This window comes from Oryx dammah, unplaced genomic scaffold (assembly GCF_014754425.2).
Source record: "Oryx dammah isolate SB20612 unplaced genomic scaffold, SCBI_Odam_1.1 HiC_scaffold_16, whole genome shotgun sequence".
Taxonomy (NCBI): Eukaryota; Metazoa; Chordata; class Mammalia; order Artiodactyla; family Bovidae; genus Oryx; species Oryx dammah.
This window is the reverse complement of record NW_024070200.1, coordinates 28,752,330-28,771,152: the sequence shown is the minus strand read 5'-3', so window position 1 is coordinate 28,771,152 and position 18,823 is coordinate 28,752,330.

Here is an 18,823-nt window from a genome sequence, read left to right as displayed (position 1 = left end):
CGCCGGTGGCCTACGTAGACGGTGCAAGTTCCTTGTCTTGGAACTTTATTGGTTTTCTGCATAAACCAAGGAATATCAGCCTTTTTCCTCCACTTATTTTCCTACTACACTATTTCTTTCTAATCTCCCTCCATATCTTTAATTAAGCAATTAATTCCTAGGACACCGACTCCGTCCCTGCTTCGAATTCCCTGGATCCACCGGGGCTGGACCCTGGCAAACATATGTATATGTGTAACTGAATTACTTTGCTGTACACCTGAAACTATTACAACACTGTAAATCAACTATACTCCAAAAAAAAATTTTTTTTTAAATGCGCAATTCTTTCCAGAATTCCACTTTGTCCTACTCATGACACAGAATGATTACAGTATCTGTTAGAAGGCAAGAAAAAGATCTCAATGTCTCTACAATACAGGATTAAATTATCCATTCATAAAGTCTTAATTAAACATGCAGCATTAAGCCTATACCTTAGTAATGAGGGATTCCCTAAAACAGTGTTCTGAACAGAGAAGATGGCCAGTAAACATCTGTCAAATTAATAAATGAACTCTCTATTATACCATCTCAGTATCACAAGGGAAAAAAATGAACCCTCTCACACATTTTGAAAACAGCTGTCTTGGTAGGGTTGACAAAGTCTTGTTGAGAAGTAGCTGACTTTCTGATGCTGAGCCTTGGTGTGGTGGAGGGTCTGTACTGAGTGTAGCCTAGGTGTCACCCCATGTGCGTTCATCTCTGCATGGTGGGAGGGCAGTTTGGAATGACAATTCCCATAAGTCCTTGGCCCTCTCGTGCCCTTAGTGCCTATAAGAGACACTCTCACCAGTGGCTAAAGCTCATTCCCCAGTGGCAACTGTAGCAGGAAGTGTAGATTATGAGAAGTGTGATCTGTCTTTGACTTCTGAGAATTTCTACTAAGAATCAGCCACTCTGGTGCTACAAGCAGCTGAGACCATTGGCCGCGGCTTCCCTGCAAACCCTGCCTCATTGGATTCCCTGAAATTTCCGGACAGGTCTCCTGACTTCATCCTCTCAGAATTTCCAGAAGTGTACATGCCTTTAATTCCTCTAATTCCTAACCAAAATACCTTGGTGACTTCTGTTTTTCTGATCGAACTCAGATTCATAGGTTATGCTATGATTTGGTAATTTAATGGTTAATAGTGTCATTCATTAAACACAAAATCATTCCCCAATAGAAAATGTCTCTCAATTATTTTTGCCCAGGAGAACTTACAGAACTGCATTAATGAAAGGTGTAAGTACCCTTCTAATGTCAGCAAATTATATTACTAAGCCTATTCCTAATGAATTTATTACTTACAATTTCTAATAGTCCCTGGAATTCTTACTTTGGGGGAATAAAAGTGATGGAAGAGTTGAAAGTCACAGCACAATATAATGTTACTGATCATAATGAAAACATATAGTTATTTCTGATATCATAGCCTATGGCTCAAATGCCAGATCTAAATTGCCTATGTTCAAATTCCAACTCTTACACTAATCACTGTGTCTCAGTTTCTTCCTCTGTAAAATGGGAATAAGATCTTATTGCGTAGTTGAGAAGAATAAATGAGTTAATAAATGAAAACTTCTTAAAACTGTGTCTAGCTCTACAACAAAGATGGTTACTATGTCTGTATTATTATTTTATTATCATTATTACTTAATCACAATACATGGCAAGAGGGCCAAATCATGAATCACCAAATCCTCACCTATTGCCACCAATTCCTGACAGTAGAATTACATGACATGGGGGACTCCAGGCAAGGGTATACTTTATAACCATGCCCTACCCTGACAACTCTGACAGTACCCATCAGAGGCTTCTTTTTATTATCTTCTCCCCTAAGCCTAGACTAAAACAGGAAAAGCATTCCCAAACCCTTTTCCATAAGCCTCATGCTCTATTCTCTCTCTCTTACGACTGACATGAATTTAACATATAGTTAAGGCTTAAAAATAATATGTAACAATTATTAACTTTGTATTACATTCTAGACAACATGCTAACTCTTCTACTTGTAGCAAAGCCTCATGACACTCTAGAGATATATTCATTGCCCTCTCCCAATTAAAAGACAAAATATAAACTAAGCCCAGGAACACAGAGTGCCTCTCTCAAGGGCACATAGCTGATAACAGACTCAGAAAGCTGAGTGCAAGAGTCTTTTCTCTTAACCCCTGCACAAGGACAGGTACTTATACTCTCCTGTGCCCTGATTTCCATGAGGGGACAACTGGTAAGAGAAGAAACATTTTCTAAAATCAATGAAATTATTAAAATCCTTGGTCTCTTCCTTTGTCCACAAAAAACTGCACTTGTAGTTCATTGTGTCTATTATGCATATTCTTTTACTTAAGGAGAAGAAAAGGTTATGTTATTTAAAAAAAGGTGAGGACGCCTTTGTAGGATGCCATAAATTTATTCTGTCAGGCAGGCCGAGTTGTGTGACAGTCAGAGACACGGCTTGATGCAGAGATGTGAAGTGTGACTTTTTTTGACTGTCACACTGGATGAGATGGATGGATTTTGGAACACATCCCAGGAAGCTGAGACAGTTATGTGGTCAAGTGTTGGTCTCTCTGATCAAATCTGACTTGCTGTCTCTGAAGTTGTTGGATTTTGCCAGGCCTCCAGATGCAGCATTGTGTCTTTGCAAACACAGTTGGTTTGACACCATCTGCAAGACCCTTCATTGGTCCTAGCACTATGAGCCATTGTTTCCTGAGGAATTAATGGACATTCTCACATTCTACCTGTGATAATTGAGCTATTTTCACACTTGCTAATGTGTCGGTTACCCAGAGCCTAGTTCTCACTTACATACTCTGTGCTAGATATGCATATAAATGGGAGAAATCCTGGAACTTGCTGCCAAAATCCAATAGCCTAGTATTCAGCAAATGAGAATAGTTAGCCTTTGAAGAAATTATAGCTCCAGAAATAAATGTACAGGATTCATGCTTTGGTGGGTAAACTGGTTTGAGATCACCTACACTCTTTACTTTATAAATGATCTTATCCTGAATAAGTCATTTGACTTACACATAATTTAGTTCAGTACTATGCTTTAAGTCGAGACAAAAATATTTTTCCGTGCTCTAGAGTTATTTCACTCTAACATCACCAGGGAGCAAAATGCGAGAAAATAAATGTGAGTCTGAGCTCCTAACCAAAGGCATTTGATTAACCAATTACCAAAAGCACTTGTTATAAGGAAATTCTACTTATCTGTTACAGTAGATGCTCTCTTATCAAAGTAAATGGGAATAATGTCAAATTAATCCAAAAAGAGAGTTAAAGTGGGAAATAAAGAATATGTCCTAACATTTTAAATTGAAATATATTACTTTGTATTATTTCACTAATATCTTGATGAGGAACCAAATAATTTTTATTTCTATATGGGCCTTTTCATTGAGTGTGGGTCTGTCTGTTTATCTTTCTTGTATAAACCACATCTCTAATGTATTTTCTATGAGTTCAGGATGGAGCTTCTTCAGCTAACAGATTGCTTCTTACACAGCAATCTGAGTGGGATATCTTTAATGATTTTTATGTACTTTCTTTGCCTCATCCAACTTCAAATCTACACTTCTTTTTTTTCTTTTGCAAGTTAACTTTAATATGTTTTTCCAAAGTATTCAATTTAGTTGACATAGAAACATCTTTCTTTTTTTAACTCATATCAATTTTATGTAGTTAAAATAGTAAATAAAAATGGCATACATAGGCTTGGAAGCAAATACAATTAACTCTTGGTAAGCACACAGCTCATCTTATGGGAGCAAAAATATGTGGGCTCCCTATGGAGTAGCTACTAATCCCTGGCACTCCATGCGCCATGGACATCTGTCAGCATATCTTACTAAAGAAATAGAAGTAGGTGATTAATCTAACAATTTGATTGTGTATTTCTATATATCTACTCCACCTTTATGTAAACATGATGTACTGGGAAGTCCTCTATTATGCAGGATTGGTTACATGGTACTTCCACTGATCATAATTGCATAAGAAAAAAAATGTCCATTTGGTATTAATTTCAAAGATTCAAAACACAGGTGGAAATATATATTTTAAAAAATATAGATCATCCAAGCTATTTAAATTACATACTAGAGTATCAGGTTTTAGTGTCTGAAACCCAAGTGTACCTTGTATAAAAAGTCTCAGATGATTATATTGTTCCAGGACAAAGAAGAAAAGAAATTATAATACATCTAGAACTATATTTCCATCTTTCCATTAGGTTTACAGGATAAAGAACTTTTCTATTTTTAATTTCTGTCCTAATAGGTTGAAGACAACAAATCATAACTTTGAAAAGGTATCATATTGTACTAGCTTCCTTTCCATTGCAGTGTCTCTGCCAGACATACTCTGGATGTTTCAAGGAAACTAAATGCTCATCTACTCAAATAGCACCTCCCAGGCAGTCTCCTTGTTCATATGAGGCCAGTGGAAGTCCAGGGCATAGCTTTTTCAGTAACACTTACCTCAAAATAAGATGAATCAAATAGATGGAGACGGAGAGCTGAATCCATTAATAGATGGCCTGCCGTGTGGAAGGAACAGTGTTTGGGACATGGGAGTACAAGCTAATATCACACATTTCCTGAAAATTCTAGAAGAATTTGAAAGTTTACCATCTCACTGATAAGGTATGACCATATTTAAAATATTTATTTAAAACTGTGAAAGTGAAAACTTGAGGCTATCTACAGATTACAAAGAATTAACAGTTCTAGCCTCTGGGATTTGTGGGAAGTTTTAATTTGCTTTGGGATGGCATGGTTACCAAAAGGCTTTCCTACTTCACTTTCCATGCTTTTATGGTCGAGGAATATTTTATACATGTGTTTTGCATAAGGACCTAATATAGGATGCAAGCTGATAGAACATTCAACAAAAGAGTTAAGAAATTATACTCTAACATAAAATTCCTAACATGACATGCTATTTATCTGTTTAATACTTCTTGCTGTGCACAACATAAAATCAGTTTGTCATAACCTTGAAGCATTATTTTCTGGTTCTGAAAGCTCCAGAATAAATTGCCATTCTTTGACTTTCTCAAGCATAAAAATGAAAACTGGATTTTTTTTCTTAGAAAAGATGAATTACCCTAGCTTGACAGAGGGTAATTAGCATACCCAATGCAAGTTAAGAGAATGGGTTGACAAGCACAAAGAAGACTAAGAAAACATGAGCACATTTTGCATGTGTTTTAATACATAAATGATTAAAAACATTACTATATATGTTAATTGCCACCAACTTCAACACAACCCTATTGGAAGACAATATTAAGTCATGGAAAACAGTACATCTTTAATTATTTGTCTATTCTATAAACAAGTTTAATTGGAATCTAAAAACAGCAAGGGACAAAAGCTCAGTTCATTAGGGACCAACTAACTGTAAAGGGCAGATAAAAACCTTTTGTCTGATACAGATGTACCTCCCGAGCACCATCAGAGAGCATCAGGCAGCACACTAATCAGTAATAAGAGGTGTTCTCATTATTAAGCTTATAAAGCATAAACCAGGTCACCACAAGCTTTGAAGGTACTGATCATCAATTATTTCGCTAATTGTTTGTTCTGTTTGCATGTCTCAGGGTAAAAGGAAAAAGTCACTGAAGCGAAAAAGAGACACCAATAATTGCTACCTCAGTGACAGTTGGTTTTTAGTATCTCATTATTTATGATTTGTTTTGTTGTGCATATGTGACTTTAAGTCTACTGTATTAATGTATACCCAAGAAGCCTACTGGGTAACACTTGCAAAAGAATTATACAAATTAATCAGCAAACTCAGGCATAGAATCTGCCCTGAAAAGTCCTATAAGACTGTTAATAACTCTGTGTGTGTGTGTGTGTGTGTGTGTGTGCACGCGCATGTGCACGCGTGTGTATGTGTGTGAATCTAGGAACCATCACTTACGACGCATTGAATTTCTGCTGCTGGGGAAGTGTTATATAGCATGTTGCAGTATAAAATGCCATTGCCATTTTGTTTTCAAGAATCACAAGACATGTGGACTGTCCTAAAAAGTAGATAAACCTCCTTAAAGAACAACAACTACAACTTTAGGATTATTATTAAGTTAAAGATGACATGAGGCAAAAGAAGCTAGAATATCATGGAATTCAGGAATAAAATTTAATTTTCTCAGTTCTAACCATGAAGCTAAGTGGCACTTTGAACAGAAGCATCACTTACTTAGAGCTTGGGGCAATGAGTCAGGGGTGTCATTGGTTCAAAAAGCAGCTATTTTTGGACATTTTTAAGATGTAAGGCAAAACTTCTATTTTAGTCTTCCTTCTATCTATTAAAGTTCCATTAACAGATTAAATATTACCTGAAATCAAAGGCTATATAACTAATTATTAAGCTGAAAACAGAATACATTCTCTAACAAAGCATGTTTTTAAATGTGTATACAGAAATGTACATTGACTTTTTCATGGTTAAGGAAACTCATGGAAGTTGTCTATGTATTTAGTATGCCAAAAAGATCACTATTTCGTTTACATTAGACTTCCAGAATACCTTTCTGAAAAGAAAACATTCCTTTGTGGACTTTTTTCTTCATTCCTTCCATTTCCTACCCTCCTCCCTACATCTGACTTAAATGCTGCAAAGAGTATAAAACTGATAGGGTCCTGCTTTTGCAGAGTTCATTTCTTTATGACAGATATCAAACTGAAGTACTGAGGTTCTTAGTAAAGAGAAGAATGGTCCCGGTCAGAAGGAATAAAAGTAAATAATTACTATTGCATTAAATGTCAAATCTAAAAACTGGACAAAGTCCATGCCCTCCTCAATGGAATCACCTTTCTCTGAGCAAACTGTGCTGACAGGAATAAACTGATATGATAATATATCTTACTGCAAAGAAAGTAAAGCCCAACTCATCTTCTGAATAGACAAAAGGACATTATTAAAAGACAGTTTCCTTGCAAAATTAACATGGGGAAAAGAGTTGTTTAAGTATTTTGTAGGAGAATGGATTTCAGGTAACTGCACCTGTACTGTAGAAAATTACTCTTCAATTATACATAGTAATTAGAGCTGTTGTTTAACTGTTCCGAGAAACCTGCAGTGTGCTGAAAGGTGCATGCAACTCATGGAAAGATTCTGTCACTGGGAGTAGGTGCAGGAAGAGGATTTGAGATAGAAAGCAGAATAAAAGAGAAACTTGCTAGAGAACAGGTCTTTGTACAGGACTCAACTGAGACACAGAGAGCAACTATTAAAATATATTTGTTCATCATTTACAATATTCTTAGCATGGTGATAAAATTACTGAAATTTATGTCATTAAAAGGGGCTTCCCTGGTGGCTCAGCGGTAAAGAATCTGCCCGCCAATCCTGCCAATGTAGGAAACATGGTTTGATCCCTGGGTCAGAAAGATCCAGTATTCTTCTCTGGGAAATCCTATGGACAGAGAAGCCTGGTGGGCTACAGTCCATGGGGGTATCAAAGAGTCACATATAGTTAGTGATGAAACAAAAATGTCATTAAAATCTCTTCACTGTGCAAAAGAGTCCAGAATGGATATCAGCCTGTGTGGTGAGACTAAAGGTAATTTTTATTTTCATCTTGTTCATTACATATATATATATATATATATATATATATATATATACACACACACACACACACATATATTCTCCTAAAATGAACAATATACTCTTTAAAAAGGAGTCACTTTGACTGTTTTGGTGCTTTTTAAAATTAAATATGATATAATATGAAATATCTTCCAAGCATTAAGTGAATATTATTTTGAAATATTCTCTTAAAAAATCTCTTTACTAAAAATAAAAAACTGTGCTAAGTGGCTACATATACTTACTAATGGTCACATCACTTTAAGTGCTTAGACTTTGCTCAGGCTAATTTTTAAATTAGCTTTAATGAGACCAAAGTAAAGCACCTAAGGTGCATTCTTGTCATATTAGACACTGCTTAGTGGCAAACTCTCTATTCCTAACACTCAAGGTTTCCAATGATTCAGCTGATAATGAATAAAAATGACTCAGGAAGAAATCCCTTCATTTCACTCCAGTTGTCTTATTCACCTCCTTAGTTGGATGGATCAGCACAATTTTGAAACGTGATGTTTTTTCATACACATAGCAATTCTCCTTGATAGCATATATCACACTGAAACCATAATCATGACTAAAAGGAAATAACTTCAGTAAAATATGATTAAAGTCATCAGGTTACAATATCCATATTCCATGAAACCTGTGAGAGAGGAGCCTATGTCATATTTCTTCTGCATTTCTGTCATCATCATCATCATCCTTGTCCACAAAAATAAAATGAATTGATCAACTGCTACATAACTGTTGTAACTGAGCACAATGAAACTTCATTCAGTATTTGCTAGTTTAAAAAGTAAACTCATCAAATCATAACTACTAATACCAATTGATAAAATCTAAGCTCCATGAACTCTAGCATTTCTCTTTCACTTATCCTATCCTTAGATGAACTGTAAGCTAGATATTTGTTTCTGGGAAGATCCTTTTACATGTCTCTCTCTCATTCATTGTATCAGTGACTGAGTGACACCAGGCATCACGAGCTTCCATTTGCAAGTAGTGGTTGCAATTAATTGCTGATACTGATGTGAAACCCATACTGCATGCTTTATCTTATTCTAAGGCTCCTAACTGAGGTATCTGTGTTTTCTGCCTTCATTTTCTAGCCCTTCAGTGAGATAGGAAGCACAATTTAAAAACATCACCTCCCTCAGGACTGATTGTGCTTTGGAACTCCCACTGAAGTCAATAGGTGCTTTGTGTACACTCAGACTGAACTCATAATGAGCAGAGTTGATGAGAATCCAGTTTTCCAAGGATGACTAGTGCTGAGTCTTCAAGGTCATTCATCATTTTCATCTGAGATGGGAGACCCTTTATTTGCACTCTCTTCTCAAATAGGTACACAATTAAAGGAAGAATTATTCCTCCCAGTGGCAATCACTTTATTAACAAAGGGCACGTTGAGCCCCCAACTCCTCTCACTGCCAGATGGTCTGTGTGCCCAGGCAACTGAAGACAGCCTCAATGAATATCTTACTTTCTGCCTCAGAACGGCTGGCTCTATTACTACTCTTCTGGCAACAAGTGAAAGGAAATCCTCCTTGTAGTTTTGCACTGCATTATTTAATTTTCTCTGTAAACTCTGAGTCAATAAAAGTGGCACCTTTTAGGTTATCCATCCAATAATTGGGTTCAAATTAACATTTTTTAAATGCTAAAAATCCAAGATTATAAGCCCATAATTGGAGTAGTCTGCTTTAGCCCAGGTTGAGTAGCTGTTATGATGTAAAGAAAAAGCTTTCATCCTGCATAGTATGCTTCTTATTAACTTTCATTAAACATACTCAAATACCACAGAGCTGATAGCAGTTTGTAAGATGTATTCAATAGTAGAATTCTTTTCTTCTGACAATGTCATTAAACTTAACACTACTGAAATTCTCATTGTGTGTTAAATATAATTAAGATGTTCTTGATCAAACTTGTGGACAAAGTCCTCCTTACCCAAAAGAATACCATTCTTTTCTACACAGTGTTATCTCAAGGATAAGGAAAGTTCCTTAAGAGGAAGATAGTATTGAAGAAAATTAACAAAAATATATTGTTTGTCTTCTTTCCTTCCCTGTGTGGGCTTTCCTCATAGCTCAGTTGGTAAATCATCTGCCTGCAATCCAGGAGACCCAGGTTCAATTCCTGGGTAGGGAAGATCCCCTGGAGAAGGAAATGGCAATTCTCTGCAGTATTCTTGCCTGGAGAATCCCATGGATAGAGGAGCCTGGCGGGCTACAGTCCATGGGATCACAAGAGTTGGACACGACTTAGCAACTAAATCACTAAACCATCACCATTGCCTGTGTTAATAATGATATGATAGGCTATGATGCACCAACCAACAACCCCCCAAATCTCAAAGAGATAATACAGTAAAAGTTTACATTTACACTTCCCATGTGGTTGTATTGCTCTCCCGTATTGCTGTTGTCCAAATGTTAACTCTAACCTGAATGGCCTCCTTCTTGTAGCTATGCCACCTGAAACATTTGTCCTCCAAGGTTACCACAGGCAGGAAAGAGAGAAGTGGAAGAGGCACAACAGTTTTAAAATGACCAGCAATGGCATGCACACCTTCCATAATGTAGCTATTGGCTACAAGTAGTTATATGACAGAGAAGGCAATGGCACCCCACTCCAGTACTCTTGCCTGGAAAATCCCATGGACGGAGGAGCCTGGTGGGCTGCAGTCCATGGGGTCGCGAAGAGTCGGACACGACTGAGCGACTTCACTTTCACTTTTCACTTTCATGCATTGGAGAAGGAAACAGCAACCCACTTCAGTGTTCTTGCCTGGAGAATCCCAGGGATGGGGGAGCCTGGTGGGCTGCCGTCTATGGGGTCACACAGAGTCGGACATGATTGAAGCGACTTAGCAGCAGCAGCAGCAGCAGCAGTCATATGACAACAGATTCACAGAAAGGGAGGATGGAAAATGTGGGGGACATATGGCTACTGAATGGCTGATAACTAATGCTACCATATTTTCCAAACAACAAGGAAAATGAGATGAGATAAAATTAGGATGAATACTTACTATCACAAATGCCAACATGAGCCCTGATGCATGCTAAGTTGGGGTTTGCCATGATGAAAAATAAAAACACACACAGCAAACAATCAAGGCAACCCCCAGGCAGGATTACTCTCCTCAAGGAGCTTCTCAGCCAAGTGCCTTTGGAATATCTGATAGCTTCTCCAAGTCTCATTCTTCCTATCTACAGTGCAGAAGGAAAAAAAAGTGATAAGAATTAAATGAGAGGTTGTTTGGTTGCTAAGTCATGTCTGGCTCTTTTGTGACTCCATGGCCTGTAGCCTGCCAGGCTCCTCTGTCCATGGGATTTCCAAGCTAAGAATATCAGAGGGGGTTGCTATTTCTTTCTCCATTAAGTAAGATAACATATCTTAAACACATAAAAGAATGCCTCACACATTTTAGGTACAGTTAAGTGCTATTTTTCTCTCACAAATAACTATATAGATATAAATATTATTTACAGTTAAATACTACTTTCCTTGGGAGAATATGTAGGGCAGTAATTAAGAGAATGGATTTTAGAGTCCAATAGTCTTGACTTAAGGTAGCTTCCCTGTAGCTCAAATGGTAAAGAATCTGTCTGTGAGCCAGGAGACCAGAGTTCAATCCCTGGGTTGGGAAGTTCCTCTGGAGAAGGGAATGGCAATCCACTCCAGTATTCTTGCCTGGAGAATTCCATGGACAGAGGAGCCTGGCAGGCTACAGTCTGTGGGGTCGCAAAGAGTTGGACATGACTGAGTGACGATCACAAGGTGAACTGAGCCACTTAATCTCTGTGCCTTTCTGTGTATGCCCTCCATACAAACTACACAGCAGGAACAACTTGGCTTATTCCTGCCCTAAGTTTTGTTTCTGGTATAAACAAGATGTTCAAGGAAATTTAATCGTACCAAGAAGTGTAGTTCAGAGAATCATCAGCAAGGCAACTCTAGCTAGTCCCACTGTCTTTGTATCTCAGTACTGTAAATGATCACGAAGCCTCCAACCCTGCCAGCCTCAGTCTGATCTGGTCTGATTTAGGCCCAGCTTTGACACAGATAATGTTTGTTCTTCTTTAAACCTAAACCCAGTCACATAGGTAATGTCTACCCCTGTTATCTTTTGACTCTTTAAAGGTGGCTCCTAGTATTAGCCTGGGGCTTCCCAGGTAGCTCAGCTGGTAAAGAATCCGCCTGCAGTGCAGGAGACCCCGGTTCAATTTGGGCGGGGAAGTTCCCTTGGAGAAGGGATAGGCTACCCACTCCATTATTCTTGGGCTTTCCTGGTGGGTCAGATGGTAAAGAATCCTCCTGGAATGCAGGAGATCTGGGTTTGATCCCTGGGTTGGGAAGATCCCCTGGAAGAGGGCATGGCAACCCACTCCAGCATTCTTGCCTGGAGAATCCCCAGGGACATAGGAGCTACAGTCCCTGGGCTCACAAAGAGTCAGACATGACTGAGCAACTAAGCACAGCACAGCACAGCAGAGTATCAGTCTCAGGCCTTCAGCATGCCCAACTGCTCCCATGAGCCCCAAAACATGAGAGTGAGTTCACAGAGATGGAGAGTAGTTAATCAGGATATTACCTAAGTTATTTAAAGGAAAGAGGAGATTCTGGGGCAAAAGTCTTGGCCTTGGCACAGGTGAATTTAAGATACAAATTATACATATAAAGAGATATGATAAACTGTAAAAGGCAGAGAATGTAGTAGAGGGCTTTGATTTTAACTTGCACTGAAAGAAGCAAAAGGAAAGGACACCTACAGATTAAATAGTCATGTTTGTGCTTTTGTTGCTATAGTTCTCCCTGCTTCACATTTTTAAAGGATGGGAAAAAAAGAAAAAACAAAACTATGTTCTAACTCTGTGCTATTTTGTTTGTAAAGATAATTAGTGGGATACTTAGTAGCTTATTTTATATAGTCTCCTTGAAGTATTTCCTTTTTTGCTATTGTTAAAATTTTTGTGACTCTACTCCGCAACTGGACTATAAATTTACTGAGATACAAAAAGTTTCCTCTAAGTGTTAAATAGAACAGGCTTTGTCAACAGACAGATCTGAGTTTGAATCCTAATGCTCCACAACACATGTAACCCTAAGTAAATTAGTTAACTGTTCTGATTTTTTGTTGGCTCTTCTGTGCAAAAGAGAACAATATTTATATACTGTGTTGAATACTATCCCCTAAAGATTTATTTCCTTCCACAAGCCTCAGAATGTGACCTTATTTGGGACAGGGGTGTTACAGATATAATTATTTTAGATGAGGTAGGTCACAGTGAAGTAGGGTGGACCCTTAATCCAAAATGACTGGTACCCAGGACTTCCCTAGTGGTCTAGTAGTTCAGAATCTGCCAGTCAATGCAGGGGACATGGGTTCGATTCCTGGTATGGGAAGATCCCACATCCCTAAAAGCAACTAAGTCCATGCACCACAACTGCTGATTTAGTGCTCTAGAGCCCATGAGCTACAAGTGTTGAGCCCATGCACCACAACTATTGAAGCATTGAGCATCTAGAGCCCATGCTCTGCAACAAGAGAAGCCACCACAATGAGAAGCCCGTGCACCTCAACTAGAGGGTAGCCTTTCCTCTCTGCCACTAGAGAAAGCCCACGCACATTGAAAAATAAATAAGTAAATAGATCTCAAAAATTACTGGAATCCTCATAAGAAAAGGAGAACATCATGTGAAGACACAGACACAGAGGGAAGAAGGCCAGGTGGTGACAGAGGCAGAGACTGGAATTAGGAAATTGTGCAAGCCAAAGAACATTAGGATTGTTGCAACCATCAGAAGCTCAGAAAGAAGCATGGAATACATTCTCCCTCTGAACCCCAAAGAAGAAACCAACCCTGCCAACACCTTGATTCCGTACTTCTGGCCTGAAGAATGAAGATAAAATGCTAGTTGCATTAATTTACATAAGTACTTACCATGATACCTAGCACAGAATAATCACACAGGAAAGGTTACTTCTCAAATATTTACTGACTGAGAGAATGAGAGTCCATATAGAATATACCAGCTCTCTATCCTTTCCTAGTGGCTCAGATGGCAAAGAATCTACCCACAATTCACGAGGTCCAGGTTCAATCCCTGGGTTGGGAAGATCCCCTGGAGAAGAAAATGGCATCCACTCCAGTATTCATGCCTGGAGAATGCCATAGATGGAGGAGCCTGGTGGGCTACAGTCCATGGGGTCACAAAAAGTTGGACACGACTGAGTGACTAACACTCACTTTCACTTGTCCTTCTCTACATTCAGATGTTGTACTGGATAGAGAATGGAACAGTTGGGATTCTCCCTTTCTGATCTTCAAAATGAAGTATGTAATTGATAAAGTTGTTGGGCTGGAGTTTCTGGGGTCTTATAACGACCAGTTTAAAGAATGAGGCCAAAATGAACTGACAGAGATGAAAGAATTGAAGTAAGAAAATGCCATTGATCCAGAGGGCTGTGAAGCCTGCAAAATAGAACAAACACAGTCTTAAGGCAGGAAGTGTATCACTGTGAATTAACTATAGGGAAAGCAAAAAAGTGAAACGAAGTTGAAACTATTAAATGAGAAAATCAAACTCAGGATGACAGGCCACAGCAAGTTGACTAGAAGCAAGAATATAGACTTCAGTAAATAATGACTTTATTGATTTATAGATTTTATTTATCCTAAGGCTACTTTTTAGAATATAGTACTTATTTTTTTCTTTGAAATTATATTTTCAGGAATGGGGATTTTTGAAAATACAGAGGATCAGAATGGCTGCTATCAAAAAGTCTATAAACAATAAATGCTAGAGAGAGTGTGAGAAAAGGGAACCCTCTTACACTGTTGGTAGGCATGCAAACTAGTACAGCCACTACGGAGAACAGTGTGGAGATTCCTTAAAAAACTGGAAATAGCACTGCCATATGACCCAGCAATCCCACTGCTGGGCATACACACCGAGGAAACCAGAATTGAAAGAGACACGTGTACCCCAATGTTCAATGCAGCACTGTTTACAATAGCCAGGACATGGAAGCAACCTAGATGTCCATCAGCAGATGAATGGATAAGAAAGCTGTGGTACATATACACAATGGACTATTACTCAGCTATTAAAAAGAATGCATTTGAATCAGTTCTAATGAGGTGGATGAAACTGGAGCCTATTATACAGAGTGAAGTAAGTCAGAAAGAAAAACACCAATATGGTATACTAATGCATATATACGGAATTTAGAAAGATGGTAATGATGACCCTATATGCAAGACAGCAAAAGAGACACAGATGTAAAGAATAGACTTTTGGACTCTGTGGGAGAAGGCGAGGGTAGGATGATTTGAGAGAATAACATTGAAACATGTATATTATCATATGTGAAATACATTGCCAGTCCAGGTTCAATGCATGAGACAGGGTGCTCCTGGGATGACCCTGAGGGATGGGATGGGGAGGGAGGTGGGAGGGGGGATCAGGATGGGGAACACATGTACAACCATGGCAGATTCATGTCAATGTATGGCAAAAACCACTACAATACTGTAAAGTAATTCACCTCCAATTAAAATAAATTAATTTTAAAAAGACAATATAGAGGAATAGAAAAGTTAAAAAGTACCCAATATACTCTGAAATTGGAAGCTATTGACAGTCCAGGAATTAAGTTCTCTAAACACAAGAGCCATGTCTGTCTTATTCACTGAGTCCCCTGTCTTTGGCAGAGGGTTTGAAAATAGGAGTCATCCAATAAATATTTGTTAAGTGACAAAATGAACTAGACTAGGTATATCTTCCTCCTCAGATTTTTGAAAATTTTAAATGGGATTATGTTGTATGTTGATCCCAAGCACCAGCTTGAGTTTCATCCTTCCCTTGTTTTCAAATTTAATCAGTGTAAGTACTACATGCACTGGGCAAGTTATTTCAACACTAGTTTCACAGACACTCAAACACTAGTTCATCATGTTTTATGGTCTATTAAATTAATTTCTCTAGAGCCAAATTCCTCTAATTGCAAACTATCTTGTAAATCTCTGTCATATTTTCTTACCTGCACTTGATGCTATATACCATTTACTCCATGTAATAACTGCCTAAAGCACTTAACAAACTGTAGCATATTACATTTATTTCTTCCTATTTAGGTTAAAATTTATACTTGAAGATACATTTCCTTGACTAAAAATAAGAAAAAAAGAGGAAAAAAATTCTTACTTCCTCAGAAAAATTCAGGTATTCTAACAATAATACAAACCTACAGTGGAAATCACTGATGGGAAGCCGCAGATTACTGGTATCTAAACTGAAGTCTCAGGTTGGCTCTTCTAATTTATACCTAATAAATGAGTCCTTAGAGGAGAAAAAAGCTTAAAAATATATGAGGGCAACAACTTTCATGAAATGTTGCAGGTGTTTCTCATGAGAATAAACATAAGAAAGTAAATCAGAAAATAAATCCTCTTGAGAAAGAAGCTGCATACCCCAAATACTGACAGAGTATGAAACTAAATTACAACATAAGTTCCAACATAATTCAGTTTATTTTGTTTTCTAAATTTTACCACCTTTAAGCAATAATACTTTTATCCAAGGCTCAAAGCAGAACTGTGAAACTTATTGAAATAGGCTTCTTGAAGATATTTCTAACATGAGCAAAATCAGAGAACATCTCAGAAAATTATACCGTTTCAAGAAGAAGCAACTGCAGAGAACTGGGTTATGTACTTGAACTAAATGAAACCAAAGGCTTGAATTTCTCCCATTATTTTTTTAAAAAGAAAAGTTCATTTTATATTACTCTAGACAAGTGGGCTGTGATAGTCAGTTAATAATGTGATGCTACACTGTCCTTGCTTTGCTGCAAACTGCCTCTTTGTCATTTTGAATGTTTATCAATGCTATGAAAAGACTTAATTATATAACATAATGCAAAATACATTAAATACGGAACTAGATGCAGTCTCTCACATTTCAAAACATTTTTCCAACATTTTTGCAGGGCAGGTACTCAATAGTATCACCTCAATTATTCTGATAAAATGGCTAAATAATAGGAAAATTAAGCTCAAAGTAGTTGCTGCTGTCACTATTAACTTTTATCTAACTTTTATCTTTAATTAAAACAAATTAATTCATGATTATTACATTAAAAAAGAAAAAGTAAATTTAATAAAATTCCATCACCTAGGAATAGGCACTGTTATTATTTCACATTCTTCCCATTAGAAAAAATACACACATGTACGTGTTTTTTTCAATCAAAAAATGAGACTACATATTATTCTATAATTCTATATATATATATATACATGCCTGTATATACCTATATACATACATACATATGGAGAGAGAGGCAGAGGAAGAGAGCACATGCAAGAAAGCATCATTCTATGGCAAAATTACAAATCTATAACATCATTTTAATGACAGTATGATATTACAAAAAATTGCTATAGTATAATTTATCTAATCTCTCCTATGTTGCCTGATATTCAAGGCATTTCCATTGTCTTGCTATCACAAACAATGCTGTGGTAAAAGTATCATTATACATAACCTTTGTTTATCCACCCATTTTTTTTCCTTCAGTTAACACCTTAGAAGTAGAACTGTTGTGTCAAATGGATTATCTTAGGGTTTTTGATAGTACCGCCAAGTTGCACCCCAGACACATGATATCAACTCATGCTCCTACCAAAAATGCAAGAGCATATTTATTTCTTCATATTTACATCAGTTCATAGTCCTCTTTTTAAATTTTTGTCAATATGATAACTACAGGATGCTATCTTAATAGGTGACAAATTCAAGATACATATATATTAATAAAAAACTAAATAAATGACTAAAAGAACAAAACAAATAGGCCAATAAAGGAGATTAAATGGAATTACAAAAAGTAATTAATTAATATAAAAAATAAGACAGAAAAAGGTAACGAAGAATAGATCGGACAAAAAACAAATAGCAAGATGAGACATAAACCTAAAAGCATCAATAGTAATATTAAATGTAAATGGTTCAAATGTTGCAATTAAAAGACCAAAGTTATCAACCTAGATTTAAAAAATCCAACCATATGCTACTAACAAGAATCACACTAATATAAAGACATAAAGGGTTAAAATGAAAAGGATGAAAAATTAAATACTATAATTTGTTGTTGTTCAGTTGCTGACTCTTTGTGACCCCGTGGACTGCAGCACGCCAGGCTTCACTGTCCTTCACCATCTCCTGGAGCTTGCTCAAACTCATGTCCATTGAGTCAGTGATGCCACCCAACTATCTCGTCCTCTGCCACCCTCTTCTCCTCTTGGCTTCATCAGGGTCTCTTTCCAGCATCAGGGTCTTTGCCAATGAGTTGGGTCTTCACATGAGATGGCCAAAGTATTGGAGCTTCAGCTTCAGCATCAGTCTTTCCAATGGATACTCAGAGTCGACTTTCTTTAAGATTGACTGTTTTGACTTCCTTACTGTCCAAGGAACTCTTAAGAGTCTTCTCTAGCACACAATTCAAAAAAATCATACCATATGTATACTATATGTATATACCATGCATATAGTATACCTTAAATACAGTACGTATGCCATACTATGCATAGTATACTACAGTAGGTATACACAGTATGCACACCATATTATACATACCATTCTAACATCAGGCAAAAAACCCGAAGTGACATATTTAATATAACACAAAATAGATTTCAGAGCATAGCATATTAGGTATATAAAGAGGGTCATTTCATAATGATAAAAGGGTCGATTCAGAAGGAAAATATAAAAGCCCTAAAGGTTTATGCACCTAATAATAGGGCTTCAAAATGTATGAAGCAAAAAAAACAACAAAATTTAAAGGGTATAAGAAAAGACTAATCCACATAATCAAGGATTCCAATACCTGTCTCTCAATAATTGATAGAACAAGTAGAAAAATAACTGATAAAACAAGTAGAAAGTTTTTAAGGTTTAGAAGAATCATGACACTATCAGTTATCTTGACCTAAGATATCTGACGTTTCTAGAATATTACATGGAATAACAGAAAACAATTCTCTTTATGGAAGATTTACAAAGACAGACTATTTTGGGGCCATTAAAATTTTAGTAAATTTAAAAGGATTCAAATATATAAAATATATTTCTTGATCATACTAAATGAAAGACATGTTTAATGAA